General features: G+C 44.3%; 1 long non-coding RNA gene across 15 annotated transcripts in view; it reads left to right on the top strand.

The window, feature by feature from the left end:
* The window catches only part of LOC144284823 (uncharacterized), a 110,599-nt gene that overhangs the window by 41,103 nt on the left and 55,251 nt on the right, over nucleotides 1-14,245 (top strand). The gene's annotated exons all lie outside the window — the stretch shown is intronic.

Here is a 14,245-nt window from a genome sequence, read left to right as displayed (position 1 = left end):
AAAGCTTGGTCTGATAAAGCTAGGTCTGATATAAACCATTGATGTGGTTTCTCTGGAAAATTCTAACAATGGTCTCTGTTCTCTGGAGGCTCAAATCTAAAGCAAGATGACATATATTCATAAAACCTAGAAATGGAAGTGGAACCAAATACCAGAAGTGGCAGGAGTGCATGGTAGGCTCAGAGTCACTCAGGGAACTCTGGGTTAGGTGGAGCTTGGGTGGTGTCTTGCTGGTAGAGTAGGATTTGCGTTGGTAGAAGGTGGAAAGGAGGGAAGCACAGAGAAGGAGCATGGAGCTAACTGGCTGGGGATCTTTGAGGGCAAGGGGGGGGTGTTACTGTTCATTTTTGTGTTCTTGAACTTATGCAGGGCCTGGCACTTTGGGAGTACTCTATCAATATTTGTTGAATTAAGTGATATTCTTGTAACACTTTAACTAGGCCTGGTATGTTAGGAAGCATGTGAAAAGTGCAGTCCATTATCAGAAAGAAAATTTCACTGATGAATGGTCACCCACCACAGGGAACCTGGGGGGAGTGCTTTCCTTTCCCCATTGAATTGTCAGCCAGCCCACTCCCAGGCTGCTGTAGGGTCCGTGAGTTCCTCCTAGCCCTTTCTCTGGGTCCCCTCAGTGCTGGCTCCCAGTCAGTTCCCTCTGTCTGGTTTTCTCCTCCAAGGACTTGAGGTGGGGTGTTGGGTCCTGGGTACCACAGGAGGGGGCTTTGTGTCCCTTTGGATCCATTGATCTAAAACACCCCCAGGACAGACTTTTTTCTTGTTAATATTGACAACTACTTAGAGCCCATCTGAAGAACATTATTTGTTTCAACACAGTCTCTGCTTTACAAAGCTCCCTCTTCAGGAAGGAGGTAAGGGGAAAGTGGGGAGAAAATACCATTCTGCCCCTATTTGGTTTCCTCACTCCACAGAGTACTTAGTAGACATTCAAAAACGTTTGTTGACTGATTCCATGATTCATGCTGCCCTAATAATTATTTATTCATACACCTATTCAGTAGACATTTGAGCACTGAATATGTGCCCAGGGTTTGCTAGGTAGTGGCTACCGAGAAGAAGAAGGTTTGAAATTGTCTTTGAGGGACTCTTACTAGACATGGAGACCGCCTGAGGGCTGCCCCAACTGCTCCGTTTCACAGAGCGGAAATTAAAACACAGGGAAGTTATATGATTTGTGCAACAGCATACAGTTCTGTTAGCCACAAAGCCACAGGACTAACATTCAAGTTTCCTGACCTGCTAGAATTTCTGTGGTGTGCAGCTGCCCATTGTCATACCTGTAGGTGTGGTGAGCTCTTGTAGGTGAGAGTGGACATTCAGAATGAGCCCACAAATGCCTTGGATTAACCAGAAGGAAATGTCTGACCCAACCATGACCATCTGGGACATTTGCATTATTACTATTTTATTTTTTTTCACATTGAACTTGAAATGAGGAAAACTGAGCCCAGAAACCAAGAGTGGAAGATTTTCACAGGGGATTGGCCCTTAAAAATCTGTGTCTACCTCTATTGAGGTATTTCCCACTGTACTGTGATGTTCTGACTTTGAACTGGGTTCCCTGCATAGCCCAGAGCTCAGTGAAGGCAGAGACCATCTGGTTCATCTTTGTGTCTCTGGCACATAGTACATAGCAGGCTCTAATAAATATTTCTTAAAAATAAAACTGAATATGGGGGGGTCTGGGTGGCTCAGTTGGTTGAGCATCCAACTCGATTTTGACTCAGGTTCTGATCTCAGGGTCTTGAGATCTAGCCCTGCGTCAGGCTCTATGCTCAGTGGGGAGTCTACTTGAGATTCTCTCCCTCTGTCCCTACCCCCACTCTCTCTCTTTCTCTCAAAATAAAGAAATCTTTTTTGGGGGTGGGGGTTGGGGACAGCAAAACAAGGTTTATTGAGCGATAGCAAAGTGATAGTACAAAGCTCCCAAAGAAGAAGGGGACCCGAAAAGGTTGTCACGGGAGTTTCTAAGTCTAGGTTTTTTTTTTTTAATTTTTATTTATTTATGATAGTCACAGAGAGAGAGAGAGAGAGGCAGAGACACAGGCAGAGAGAGAAGCAGGCTCCATGAACCGGGAGCCCAACGTGGGATTCGATCCTGGTCTCCAGGATCTGCCCTGGGCCAAAGGCAGGCGCCAAACCGCTGCGCCACGCAGGGATCCCCAAGTCTAGGGGTTTTTATGGGCTTGTTGACAGGCTGTTTTAATCTAATTAACCCTCCCTGTGTCTGTCATCCAATCAGGTTTTTGTCATCTACCTATCACATGGGGAAGGGTGGAGGGCTTCCTCCAGGGTGGTATAAAATTCTTTTAAGGGTGGTTTCCTCTTAAGGCAAGGACCCCTTGTCCCTGCCTGCCTTTCTAGCTGTTCATCATTCTCCACTCTGAAGAGGTAACCCTAACTGCTGTTAGGGAAAAAGGGCAATGACCGGTCTTAGCTACTTCCTGTTGGTCAGGGGCATTGGATGGGGTGGCAGTCAGTTCCTCTCATTCTGATCTATCAACGGGTCCCCTGTCGATATCTGGTTTGACTTCCATATGAAGCTCCATATGAATCATCATTTGGAGTTTGATGACCTTTATTCTGGAAGATATAAAGCAAGTTGGGGGCATTTAGGAGGCAAAGCCCAAAGCACCAATGCAAGACTGAGTACAGCCAAGGGTCCCGTGAGAGATGGAGGATGTTTTACTGTACTCCACTGTATGTACTGTGAGGGTGAAAGGAATGCAATAAGGAATATGGTTTTGATGGGATATAGGAAGAGTAACATTATCTGTGCCTTGTCACTTCAAGACTAGTTTGAGGTCCTCTCTGTGTTCACAGAGGGGTTTTGGTTCCTTGTTGTTAGGCCCCATTGGGGAGCAGGGTTTGACTCTGGAATGGTGGATCCAGGCTTCAAATTCAGGCACTTTGACTGCTATTAAAGTAGGTAAAACATTGTATGCAGGCCTTCCCTGACTGGCTCTAACAAGCTTCTGGTCCCCAGGGTAAAATGGGACAGGTTGGTTATTTTGGGGCTGGGAGTTGGGAAGCTCCTTGCAAAAGGGATGAAATGATTTATCAAATCAAAGACTCTTGTCTATCAGCAGGTCATTTACAAGGAAGAGTCTCCCATATAAGATCTCGAAGGGGCTCAACTCCTTTTTCATGGGGGTATTCCTAATTCGGAGTAAGGCAACAGGGAGTAGAGACATCCAATTTTGACTTGTTTCTTGTGCTACTTCATTTTTCCAAGGATTGAAGTCTTCAGGCACAGTGTAAGTAATAGATAATGCCCCAAACCTTAGATACTCCTTCTGTTATCACTCTGAAGGAGGTGGGGAGTCCAAACTGAAGGATTTACTAGTGCATTTATCATTTCTGAGGCTCTTTAGGTTATACAGGGGAAGGCCTCAACCCAGTATATGAAGGTATCTGCCCAAACAAGAAGGTACCTGTACCTATGCATTTTAGGCATGTGTGAAGTCCATTTGCCAGTCTCTCCCAGGGTAACTTCCTACTCGCTGTATACCTCTGGGGATTTGCAGATGGGAGAATGGGTTATTATTCATGTTTTTCCTGTCCTAGAGTTAGTTTTCATAGCTTTGGAAATCAAGAGAGCAGGAATGCCACCGCTGCCCCTAAAGTATATCGGTCAGCCACAAGCCACCAGATCTAGCTCTTTGCTTAAATATTCCATTGGCTGTTAGGCTGACCTTGAGCCTGTGTTAGAACACCCAGGGCCATTCCTTTTCTGTCACATACAAGTTGTAAGCCCTCCTGGTAGGAAGACTTAAAGCTGGAGCACTGAGTCAGGCTCTCTCGAGATTTTTTAAAAAGCTTTTTCTGACTCTGGATCTCACATTAATAGGTGGGTACCGGCTGTCTGGATGTCTTTCATCAACCTGTAGAGGGGGCATGCTATTCTCTATATCCTGGTATTTATGAGCAACAGTATCCTGTTATGCCCAAAAAACCTTTCCAACAAGGGAAAGTTCTGGGTTCCTTAAGGTGTATGGGAACAAGCACTGCTGTTAAGCCCTGACACACTTTAGCCCAAGTTGCCCAGACCTGATTAATATCAGCCTCCACAAAGGGGAGGCAACTGCTAGTCTACCCAGGGGCTATCAAGAGAGGTGTGGGGTTCTCAGGCATTAAGAAAGAGTGAGAGAAAATTAGATCTTCCCAGTTGTATCCCAGAAGGTGAGAAAAAAATATGACCATGGGTAGCCCAGTGATGCCCTTAACAACAACACTGCAGTTGGACAGTTGGCCTGGGGTGGAAAGTAGAACAGAAAATGTGGCTCCAGTATCAAGAAGGAAATTGACTGGCTTTCCTTCTATTTCCAGAATTACTTGAGGCTCTGGGTTCTTTGAGTGAGCTGTTTCAGAGGAACCACCACATAGCCAGGCACTATCAGTCCTGATCAGGGGCACTGGCCACTTGAGCCCTTGCAGACTGAGGTCCCCAAGGACATTCGAATTTCCAGTGTCCCTCTCCACAAGTGGGACAAGGGTTATAGGGCCTTGATGTTTGCCTTTGAAGGCGTTCTCACTTCCAGTGTCCTGGGAAGCTACAAGGATGGCATTTGGTGCCAGAACCTTGGGAGGCCAAGTTGGCAATGTCATGCAAGGTCACAACCAAAGCCTCAGAATGCATCTTCAGCTTCTGTTCCTTATTCTCCTCTTGGTCCCGATTGTAAAAGACCTGCTGGCAGTTTGTAAGAGGGTCCCTTTGAGGCCAACAGCCAACTTTTGCAATTTTTTCCCAAATATCTGGGGCTGATTGGGTCTTTCAGAATGATACCAGCCTCAGGAGAACCAAGGGAGATAGCTGTGTATTCAATGAGAGCCTCTCTCAATCTAAGAAAACTGTTGTGTTTTCTTATTTATTTATTTATATATTTTCTTTTTTTATTTTTTACTTTTGCTCTTGGGTTTTTCTCCTGAGTTTGGGTTACCAATAGACCCAGATATCCTTTACCAGAGACTTTGAAAGCTCTCTTAACAATTACCCATGAAAACTTTGAGACAGATGTAACTGACATTTTAATGTGAGCTTATTTGACCTTCAGCCAACTTAGATAGAATAAGTTTCATTCCCGGTTCTAAACCTTATCAGCTGGACAGATGAACAGACGCTATTTTTTTTCCCCCCTACTGAAGTGGGAATATGCAGTCCATATTGGGCTGGAGAAGGCAGGGAAATTTCCCTGAAACAAAAGGAGTTTTGGTAGCTGCTTTGGAATATTCTTTAAAGTCTCTGTCCCAAGGTAGACTAACCACAGTTGGCTCCAATTATAGCCATTAACCCAGGAAATGAATGAGGGGGAAGCTCCCATGTACTGCTCAATTCCTCTATGATGCAGGCTTGGAAGTGATGGCAATACCAGTTTCCAAGGGGATTGTTAGAATCCCAGCTGAGATCCTGAGAGGATCCCAAATGGGGTCTTGAGGAGGTAGAGCCTGGGCTCCAGTTGGAAACTAGAGCTACCCTTGGGCTCACTCATCCCTTGATCTCCATATCTTTCAGCAGTGACCAGAACCCCATGCATTTTTGTCTCGGAGGGGGTCTGTTTTAACAGAAACATTACATCTTTCCAGGTTTGGAAAATTTTCTGAGGTTCCCCCTTTGTCTCAGGTCTTGTAGCAGCATTTCCCCTTGGTCCCCCCTCCAAGCATTACCTGTAAAGCCCTCAAGTGCAGGCAGGTAAGGGTTAGGGTGGACAGGTAAGAGGACCTGATCTTTTTTTTTTTTTTTTTTTAGCTTTCTTTAAGATTTTAATTTCATTGGGATGCCTGGGTGGCTCAGCAGTTGGGCGTCTGCCTTCGGTTCAGGACGTGATCCTGGAGTCCCGGGATCGAGTTCCATATCAGGCTTCCTGCATGGAGCCTGCTTCCCTCTCTGCCTGTGTCTCTGCCTCTCTCTCTCTCTCTCTCTCTCTCTCTGTGTCTCTCATGAATAAATCAATAAAATCTTTAAAAAAAGATTTTTATTTTTTAATTATTTTTAAAATTCTATTTTATTTAAATTCAATTTGCCAACATATAACACCCAGTGCTCATCTCATCATATGTCCTCCTTAATGCTTGTCACTCAGTTACCCCATCCCCCCACCACCTCTCCTTCTGTAACCCTTTGTTCACTTCTCAGAGTTAGGAGTCTCTCATGGTTTGTCTTCCTCTCTAATTTTTCCTCATTCAGTTGCCCCCCTTCCATTATGGTCCTTTTCATGATTTATTATATTCCACACATGAGTGAAATCATATGATAATTGTCTTTCTCTGATTGACTTATTTCACTCAACATAATATCCTCCAGTTCCATCCATGTTGATGTAAATGGTAGGTATTCGTCCTTTCTGGTGGCTGAGTAATATTCCATTGTGTATATACACCACATCTTTATCCATTCATCTGTCGAAGGACATTGTGGCTCCTTCCACAGTTTGGCTATTGTGAGCTTTGCTGCTATGAACATTGGGGTGCAAGTGTCCCTTTGTTTCAATACATCTGTATCTTTGGGTGTAAATACCCAGTAGTGCAATTTCTGGGTCATAGGGTAGCTCTATTTTTAACTTCTTGAGGAACGTCCACTTTGTTTTCCGGAGTAGCTGCACTAGCTTGCATTCCCACCAGCAGTGTGAGAGGGTTCCCCTTTCTCTCCATATCCTCGCCAACATTGTTGTTTCCTGTCTTGTAATTTTAGCCATTCTCAGGTGTAAAGTGGCATCTCATTGTGGTTTTGATTTGTATTTCCCTGATGACAAATGATATGGAGAAGGGGACCTGATCTTAAATCTGGATAAATTAATCTGGATCTACTTTTGATGTGAGTGTGGTGTTCCTTTGTTCCTCCCCATCCCCCACTGTACTGCCACCCCAGGGTTGGGGGGCGGTGGCCAGAATAGAGTAGCCAGGAGCCTGAGATCAATCCTACATTGCTGATATCAGAACAAAAGAAAATGAGCCACCTTTTTCCCAGTTAAAACTAGGAAGGCAAAGTCCCTCAGGTGGCCATGTCTCATTCTCCAACTTATATTGTGATCATGCCCCAGAACAAAAGAAAATGAATTGCAGCTTTGCCTGGTTAAAACCAAGAAGACTGGGCAGCCCGGGTGGCTCAGCGGTTTAGCACCGCCTTCAGCCCAGGGTGTGATCCTGGAGTCCCACATCGGGCTCCCTGCATGGAGCCTGCTTCTCCTGCCTGGTTCTCTGCCTCTCTCTCTCTCTGTGTTTCTCATGAATAAGTAATAAAATCTTGAAACAAACAAAAAAAAACCCAGAAAGCATCTAAGTAAACAATATTGAGCTATTTATAGGTCTGATACTCCTCTGATAGCCTATAATGCCAGGAAGGGACTCTAAAGGAGTAAGGGTCTTGGTCAGGGAATTACCCATCTGCAAGAAGAGAGATAAAGGTATTCCTTACCTCAATTTCTAATAGTTGATCAGGGAGATGTGGGGGGAGAGGCAAAGGCATCCCTCATCTTAGTTCCTCCTCATCTTGTCCTGATAATCTGGCTCTAACTTCTCACGAGACTGACAGCCAGAGCCCCTGCCCTTTCTGTGAGGTGCTAGAAGTAGTCGTGCTTACCCAGGCTTGGCCCTGCCTCCAGAGAGCAACTCTGGTTTCCCCACCCTTAAGACTCCTTTAGAAGTCAATGGATATACTAGATTTCTTTTAGTAGACTTGTTCTGTCTGGCATAGCCACATGGAGGGACAAGGTGGGGCACCCAAGGAGGGGAAATCCACCTGGGATAACCCCTGATGGAACTGAAGATCAGGAGATCCCTTAGATACACCTTAGTTCTTTTGTTCTGCATGGCCATTCCTTCACATAAGTGGGGTAGCCAGTTGGAGGGGGAGTCCTGGTAATACCTGGAATAGGAGCCAGAAATAGGAGACCATTCCTCACAGTAATGGAACTGTGAGTGTGACCTCGTGGAGGCCACCCAAACCACTCTCAAGAGAATGTTTGGAGGACTGTTCTGGGCTTTCCCACTCATTTTCCTAGAGGAGGAATCAGCCGAGAAAAGAGTAGTAGAGGAGTTTCTCTTCAGATGCCTGGACAGGCAAGTAAGGTACCAGATCCCTGTGACAGCCTTCAAGTGTCCACCAAAGAGTAGCTTTGGTCAGGCCCTTCATTTCCTGCTTGGTTTTCCCTAGGTCCCTCACATCCAGTCATCTGCCCCGAAATGAGTTCTGAGTCCTCACCAAACTGACATTCTCAACTTCTGTTGGGGCATCAGTCAGAAAGGGGCTCAGAGAACCTGTCACCCGAGACTTGAAAATGGCAGCTGTGCTAATCGCTCTTACATGGCTGGCGGGTGCCCATTGTTTCAACAACAACAACAACAACAAAAAAAAAATAGGGAGAGAGAGTGCGTGTGTGAGAGACCCTTGCTGCCCACTACTCACATTTAGTTGTTTTTAACAATGGGGGAGATCCCAGATGAGCCCTCATAAATGTTGCAGGATTTTTTTCTGCATCAGTGCCTACAGTTCTTGGTCACGCTGCTTCAAAGAGTGAAGAGGTAGACCAGACAAGAGTGGTGGGCAGCAAAGTAAGGTTTATTGAATGATAGCAAAGTGATAGTACAAAGCTTCCTAAAAGGGAGGGGACCGGAGAGAGTTGCCCTCAAAATGAATCTTTTTTTTTATTTAAAGATTTTATTTATTCATGAGAGATACAGAGGTAGAGAAGCAGGCTCCACGCAGGGAGCCCGACATGGGACTTGATCCCGGGACTCCAGGATCACGCCCCGGGCTGAAGGCAGGTGCCAAACCGCTGAGCCACACAGGGAATCCCCAAAATAAATCTTTTTTTTTTTTTTAAACCTGAATAAAAGGTATATGCCAACAGAGGTGTGGGGTGACTGAGCCGCTGCACAAGTAGGAAAAACCAGTGTCATCAAATCAGCTGATGTGGCTTTCTAATACAGGTCTAGTGCCCAGAATGGGGAAGCAGGTAGTTCTGTGGCTCTGCTGCTTTGTATTCCTAGAATACAAAGTTTCCATTTTGCCAGACACACTTCCCTGGCCCACAGGAAAGGGAAGGGTTAGGAGAGTGTAGGGACTTCAGGATTGTCATTTGGGGGAGGTCTGTTTTGTGAAAAGGTGCTAGATATATTTCAGGGCTGATAGAGAGTAGGCCTCTGACTGGTGAGTATGCAGCAGACACATCTAGCTGAGGATGAGAAAGAGCTGTCACAGTCAAGTAAATTTCCTTGGAAAATTACAAGTTTACTGAGGGAGTTCACGCAGGGACTGGAAATCTGAAAATGTATCACAATGATTTTGTTGTTGCTTATGAAGGTTATAAGGGCAGAGCTTGGCTTGGAACTCAGGTTCCCGACTAATATCACATTTTATTAGGGAGGTTAAGTGCATTTACGGATTATGGCCACAAGATGGCAGCACTGCCCCACTGGTGTTTCCTAAGAATGCTACCCAGGCCTGAGCAAGTCTGTGGTGTTGGGCCAGCGGTGTTGGGATGAGGGAAAAATGAATAAATCAGACACAAGTGAAGTGAATAGGTAATTTTTTCCCCCTGTCAAGTGACAGAATTGAGGTGAGTCTGAAACCATTGCATTTTAGAACTGGAACATACTTTTTTAAAAAATAAAGATTTTATTTGAGAGGGTGAGCATGCTTGTGAGAGAGAGAGAAGAGAGAGAGAGAGAGAGAGAGAGAATGAGCTTGAGAGCACACAGGAGTGGAGGAAGGGCAGAGCGAGAGGGAGCACGGGGCTCCAGGCAGGGCTGGATCCCAAGACCCTGAAATCATGACCTGAGCCAAAGTCAGATGTTTAACCTACTGAACCACTCAGGCCCCTGGAACACACCTTAGAGTAGTGTCTCAAATTTTAATGTGTTTACAGATCACCTTGTTTAAGTACAGGTCAGATTCCTCTGGTTGGGCCTGGGATGCTACATTTCTTTTTTTTTTTTTAATTTTTATTTATTTATGATAGTCACAGAGAGAGAGAGAGAGAGAGGCAGAGACATAGGCAGAGGGAGAAGCAGGCTCCATGCACCGGGAGCCCGACGTGGGATTTGATCCTGGGTCTCCAGGATTGTGCCCTGGGCCAAAGGCAGGCGCCAAACTGCTGCGCCACCCAGGGATCCCGGATGCTGCATTTCTAATAAGCTTCTGAATGATGCTGTTGCTGCTGGTTGGTGGGCCACACTTTGAGTAGCAAAGCTTTAGTAGTTATTTAGGGATTAAGTCTCACTTCACCTAACTTATGGATAAGGAGAAACTGAAGTCCAGAGAGAGTATGTGAGTTGCCTAACAAAGTCATGACTTTAGCACAAAACTTTGTGCATTTAAACCCAAGATGATTCGTAGTCTATTTCTCATGAACTGTATCGTGTGGCCCCTCTTTGCTGTTGTTAGTGGCATCTCTTTGGTATAGGAATGCAGAATCTCGATTTTCGCCACTATCCCCTTTGGTCTTTGCTCAGGGCGTTGCTTTGGTTACTGTGTTACTCAAAATCTTCAGTGGCTCTTGTGTAACTACAAGATCAAGTTCCAATATCTCTGTCTAGTTTTCATCGCTGTACAACGTATAGTCCCACTTTGGCAAGCTTACATAACTTCCCTGTTTCTTTTTCTTTTTTAATTTTATTTTAATTAATTAATTAATTAATTAATTAATGATAGTCACAGAGAGAGAGAGGGAGGCAGAGACATAGGCAGAGGGAGAAGCAGGCTCCATGCACCGGGAGCCCGATGTGGGATTCGATCCCAGGTCTCCAGGATCACACTCTGGGCCAAAGGCAGGCGCCAAACCGCTGCGCCACCCAGGGATCCCCCCCTGTTTCTTAAACTTATTTTCCACCAGATTTGCTCTTCCTTGCTCTTCCTGTTCCCTAAACCACGTTCAGTCTTTTCTCAGTGGAGGTCCTCTCGGCATGGGCTTTGGAGTGAGACACACCTACTTTCTAATAATCTTAGATCCAACACCAACTTTGTCAAGTTACTTTCTCTTCCTGAGCATCAGCATCCTCTGAAATAACCCCATGAGGTGGTTGGGAGGGATAAATAAAATAACATGCAAACCCCTTCTCATTCCTGAAATCCCCCTCAAAATTAGCTTCTACAGTGGTGCCTGACACCTGGTTCCCCGTGCTGGTGTTTCTCATCGTCTCTGTGTCCCTAAGGCTTAACGATTCAAAGGCCTAACCTGAATCCTACCTCTTGTGAAACCTTTCCCAGCCATTCCTGATCTAGGTGACCCTGCCCTTTTGTAAATTATTTCACCTAAGTATTAGCATTTAACTATGTGCCAGGCTCTCAGTGAGACCCAGTAGAGAGGCTTGCCTCTATTACTTGGATTTGTAATAGTTGAGGGAAATTTAGTTACATTTTTTTTTTCAGTGCTCTGTGAGTGTCATAGCTACCATCTCTTTTGTCACTTACTGCCTAGCAGCAGCTCCTCTGCACCAGCAGCACCAGATCCTGGTGATTTGTGAATACTTTAGGGATAGTTCTCATCAGGGTCCTTCCTGCCTCTGGATTTGGGTTAAATTGGTGTTCCTTTTTGCATGTTATCAGATGCAAGGGAAGGGTTGATGAAATCTCTTTATGGAAACCTCAAGATAATAACGCTAAGGAAGTTGAGCATGGTATCATTGCTTCAATAACCTGGTGACAGGAGATGTGTACACTTTCCTATTTCATGAAATTTACAACAGGGTCCTTATTTACTTCAGAAGAGACAAAGGCCAAGTGGAGAGAGCAAGGTTAAGGCAGGTTGTGTAGCTCTGACTTAGATTCTGTGAATAGTTCATTCAGTTGTACCTGGTAGTGCTCTTCTTGCATATGTTCATATATTTATATCACATGATTTATAACTCTCCCTCAGTGGCAGCTCACATCAGGCTCATGACAGTAAAATTATATGGTGTGTGCCTTCTTTGCAGCAAAGGTTTCCTTGAAGTCTGGAGAGAAAACAGACCAGCAGGGCTGGACCCTTTACTTAGCATCCTGCCTTCTTTTTTTTTTATTGGACAGCAGTCTACTCAGTTGTCACTTTCTCAATCAGGGGATTTTTGGTCTTTCCTTTCCCCTACCATGGGTCCATGCCAAAGTCCAAAAATATTTATATTGTGCCTGGAACTGGCTGTTATTTTATTATTTTAGAAAGAGGCCTGAGGAATGGCTTCCTTATCGATTTCCAGGACTCTAATCTTCACTGTCTAAGCTGGTGGTTTCCAGCCCTGGATGCTGAAGAATCACTTGCAGTGCATTTATTTATTTTTTTTAAAGATTTTTATTTATTTATTCATGAGAGACACAGAGAGAGAAAGCCAGAGACATAGGCAGGGAGCCCGATGTGGGACTCAATCCCAGGACTCCAGGATCACGCCCTGGGCCAAAGACAGGCACTTAACCGCTTAGCTACCCATGCGTCCCTCCTGGAGTGCATTTAAAACCTACCAGTGTCCATGTCTTTTGCCCATTTCATGATTGGATTGTTTGTTTCTTTGGTGTTGAGTTTAATAAGTTCTTTATAGATCTTGGAAACTAGCCCTTTATCTGATATGTCATTTGCAAATATCTTCTCCCATTCTGTAGGTTGTCTTTGAGTTTTGTTGACTGTATCCTTTGCTGTGCAAAAGCTTCTTATCTTGATGAAGTCCCAGTAGTTCATTTTTGCTTTTGTTTCTTTTGCCTTCGTGGATGTATCTTGCAAGAAGTTACTATGGCCGAGTTCAAAAAGGGTGTTGCCTGTGTTCTTCTCTAGGATTTTGATGGAATCTTGTCTCACATTTAGATCTTTCATCCATTTTGAGTTTATCTTTGTGTATGGTGCAAGAGAGTGGTCTAGTTTCATTCTTCTGCATGTGGATGTCCAATTTTCCCAGCACCATTTATTGAAGAGACTGTCTTTCTTCCAATGGATAGTCTTTCCTCCTTTATCGAATATTAGTTCACCATAAAGTTCAGGGTCCACTTCTGGATTCTCTATTCTGTTCCATTGATCTATGTGTCTGTTTTTGTGCCAGTACCACAGTGTCTTGATGACCACAGCTTTGTAGTACAACCTGAAATCTGGCATTGTGATGCCCCCAGATATGGTTTTCTTTTTTAAAATTCCCCTGGCTATTCGGGGTCTTTTCTGATTCCACACAAATCTTAAAATAATTTGTTCTAACTCTCTGAAGAAAGTCCATGGTATTTTGATAGGGATTGCATTAAACGTGTATATTGCCCTGGGTAACACAGAAATCTCACAGAGGAAGACATAGACATGGCCAACATGCATATGAGAAAATGCTCTGCATCACTTGCCATCAGGGAAATACAAATCAAAACCACAATGAGATACCACCTCACACCAGTGAGAATGGGGAAAATTAACAAGGCAGGAAACAACAAATGTTGGAGAGGATGCGGAGAAAAGGGAACCCTCATACACTGTTGGTGGGAATGTGAACTGGTGCAGCCACTCTGGAAAACTGTGTGGAGGTTCCTCAAATAGTTAAAAATATACCTGCCCTACGACCCAGCAATTGCACTGTTGGGGATTTACCCCAAAGATACAAATGCAATGAAACGCTGGGACACCTGCACCCCGATGTTTATAGCAGCAATGGCCACGATAGCCAAACTGTGGAAGGAGCCTCGGTGTCCAACGAAAGATGAATGGATAAAGAAGATGTGGTTTATGTATACAATGGAATATTACTCAGCTATTAGAAATGACAAATACCCACCATTTGCTTCAACGTGGATGGAACTGGAGGGTATTATGCTGAGTGAAGTAAGTCAGTCGGAGAAGGACAAACATTATATGTTCTCATTCATTTGGGGAATATAAATAATAGTGAAAGGGAATATAAGGGAAGGGAGAAGAAATGTGTGGGAAATATCAGAAAGGGAGACAGAACGTAAAGACTGCTAACTCTGGGAAACGAACTAGGGGTGGTAGAAGGGGAGGAGGGCGGGGGGTGGGAGTGAATGCATGACGGGCACTGGGGGTTATTCTGTATGTTAGTAAATTGAACACCAATAAAAAATAAATTAAAAAAAATAAAGTACCCACAAAAAAAAAAAAATAAAAAATAAAACCTACCAGTGTCTGTGCCTTATCCCCAGAGAGACTGATTTGATTGGTCTATGGTGTGGGCCAGGTATTTGTGATTTTTATTTTTATTTTTTATTTATTTATTTTATTATTATTTTTTTTAATTTTTATTTATTTATGATAGTCACAGAGAGAGAGAGAGAGAGAGA

This window comes from Canis aureus, chromosome 1 (assembly GCF_053574225.1).
Source record: "Canis aureus isolate CA01 chromosome 1, VMU_Caureus_v.1.0, whole genome shotgun sequence".
NCBI classification, from domain to species: domain Eukaryota; kingdom Metazoa; phylum Chordata; class Mammalia; order Carnivora; family Canidae; genus Canis; species Canis aureus.
Note: the sequence above shows the minus strand (reverse complement) of the source record. Positions and strands in the feature narration are given on the sequence as shown.